Source organism: Priapulus caudatus, unplaced genomic scaffold (genome assembly GCF_000485595.1).
Source record: "Priapulus caudatus unplaced genomic scaffold, Priapulus_caudatus-5.0.1 Scaffold2978, whole genome shotgun sequence".
NCBI classification, from domain to species: Eukaryota; Metazoa; Priapulida; class Priapulimorpha; order Priapulimorphida; family Priapulidae; genus Priapulus; species Priapulus caudatus.
The window spans coordinates 3,292-5,791 of record NW_014580039.1 but is presented as its reverse complement, the minus strand read 5'-3'; the positions used below and the strand labels follow the sequence as shown (position 1 = coordinate 5,791).

The following is a 2,500-nucleotide window of genomic DNA, read 5'->3' as shown; positions in this document are numbered from 1 at the left end:
GAGAGGAGAGAGAAGAGAAGAGAGAGGAGCAAGAGCGAGACAGAGAGAGAGAGCAACAGAGAGAGAGAGTAGACGCCAGAGAAGAGAGAGAAGAGAGAAGAGCCCGAGAGAGAGAAAGAGAGAGAGAGAGAGAAAATAGTGAGGGAGGGAGGGAGAGAGAGGCCGGAGAGGAGAAAGAAGAGGGAGAGGAGAGTAGAGAGAAAGAAAGAAAGAAAGAAAAGAGAGAGAGACAGAGACAGAGACCCAGAAAAGAAGCCCAAAGAGACGAGAGACAGAGACAGAGACAGAGACAGAGAAAGGAGAGAGAGAGAGAGAGAGAGAGAGAGAGTAAGAAGTAGAGAGAGAGAGAGAGAGAAGAGAGAGAGAGAGAGAGAGAGAGAGAGAGAGCGAAACAGAGAGAGAGACACACACAGAGAGCAGGCAGAGAGAGAGAGAGAGAGATGAACGGCTCAAGCCTCCTGCCTTGCAATTAATTTACATTTGTACCTAGAGACGAGATGAAGAGATGAAAGAGCGAGGCGGCGAAGGAAGGAGCAGACAGAGAAAGATGGGAAGGAGAAAAGGGGAGAGAATCAAAGAGAAAGTGTGAGATGTAAAAGAAAGAGATAGACAGAGAGAAGAGAGAGAGAGGCAAGAGAGAGGAGAGAGAGAGCTAAGAGAGAGAGAGAGAAGAGAGAGAGATAGAAGAAGAGAGAGAGCAACGAGAGAGAGAGAGAGAGAGAGAGTGGAGAGAGGAGAGAGAAGAGAGAGAGAGAGAGTAAAGAGAGAGAGAGAGAGTGAGAGAACAGAGAGGAGAGAGAACGTGCACAAGAAAAAAGAAAGAGCGAGAAGTGAGAGAGTGAGAGAGATAAAAGAGAGAGAAGTAGTGAGAGAGACAAAGAGAGAGAGAGAGTGAGAGAGACAAAGAGAGAGAGAGGTGAGAGAGACAAAGAGAAGGCGTGCGCGAAGAAAAAGAGATAGACAGACTGAGAGGAGTCACTCACGGTCAGCGCCTCCCCGAAGAAGGCAGGCCAGGTCTAGCCGGCGTGCGACCTGTGTTGTCGCGTGTGATCGATGGAGGAGCCAGCTTCTAGCAGTGTCTGTACGGCGTGTAGCTGACCCTTCAGACACGCCCAGCACAGAGCCGTCAGGCCTTCCTTATCTGTGCAGCTGACGCTGGCGCCTGTACGGTACGTAGATGCATGAAGCGCGGGGGTTAGTGTCGAGATATGCACACACGCACGCATACACGTCATGCAGCATAACACAGCGCGCGCGCATGCCGCACGCACGGTCCACAGCACAGCAGCGGGCACGCACGCACACACACGCACACGACACACACACACACACAAGGCATGTTAAGACACACACACACACACACACGCACGGCCACACACAAAAAGTATTATCAAAAACTTCAGAAACGCTCCCATAGATGTCAGCACCGATCTCGACCGCCGCCACGCACCTTGAGAGAGCAGGCAGATCATGACGGCCCTACGTGACCTTCGGCGGCGGCGACCATCAGCGGAGAGCGTCCGTAAGCTGTCCGTCTGCTCCGGATCCACCTGGTGGCTGAGCAGCAAACTAGCGACCTCCCAGACGCTTGCTGTAAAAGGTGAAGGATGCGAACAGAGGGTGAGTAAAGTATCAAGGTTTGACACAGGCAGAGGTGTGATCAATTAGATGAGGCGAAAGAGAAAGAGAGAGAGAGAGAGAGAGAGAGAGAGAGAAGAGAGAGTAGAGTGAGAGAGAGAGAGGCGAGAGAGAGAGGCGAGAGAGAGAGGAGAGAGAGAGAGAGAGAGAGAGAGAGAGAGAGAGAGAGAGAGAGAGAGAGAGAGAGAGAGAGAGAGAGAGAGAAGAGAGAGAGAGAGTGAAGAGAGAGAGAAGCGAGAGAAGAAGGGAGAGAAGAGAGAGTACAGAGAGGGAGAGAGAGAGAGAGAAGGAGAGAGAGAGAGAGAGAGAGAGAGTGAGAAGAGAGAGAGAGAAGAGAGTAGAGAGAGAGGAGTGAGAGACGAGAGAGCGAGAGAGAGAGAGAGAGAGGGAGAGTAACAGAGAGGGAGAGAGAGAGAGAGCGAGAGGAGAGAGAGAGAGAGAGAGAGAGAGAGAGAGAGAAGAGAGAGAGAGAGAGAGAAAGAAAGGAGAAAAGAGAGAGCGATAGAGAGAGAGAGAGAGAGTAGAGACAAGAGAGATGAGAGAGAGAGAGAGAGCGATAGGAAAAAAAAAAAGAGAGAGAGGAGAGAGAGACAGGAGAGAGAGCAGAGAGCGATATAAGAGAGGAGAGAGCGATAGAGGAGAAGAGAGAAAGAGGGAGTGGAGAGGAGAGCAAGAGAGATACAGAGAGGAGAGAGAGAGAGAGAGAGAGAGAGAGAGAGAGAGAGAGAAAGAAGAGAGAAAGAGAGAGGATAGAGAGAGAGAGAGAGAGAGAGAGAGAGAGAGCAAAAAGAGAGGAGAGAGAGTAGAGAGAGAGAAGAGACAGAACCAGACAGGCACCCAGACAGACAGAACAGTCGTCACG

At 51.0% G+C, this 2,500-nt stretch overlaps 1 long non-coding RNA gene across 1 annotated transcript in view; it reads right to left on the bottom strand.

The window, feature by feature from the left end:
• LOC106819209 overlaps window positions 1-1,587 on the bottom strand; it is a 2,200-nt gene extending 613 nt beyond the window's left edge. Inside the window, exons 1-2 of the long non-coding RNA XR_001395377.1 lie at window positions 1,451-1,587; window positions 984-1,162 (exon numbers count right to left, since the gene is read on the bottom strand). This is a non-coding gene — a long non-coding RNA (uncharacterized LOC106819209). The remainder of the gene's footprint in view (window positions 1-983; window positions 1,163-1,450) is intronic.
• Window positions 1,588-2,500: the final 913 nt, after the last annotated feature.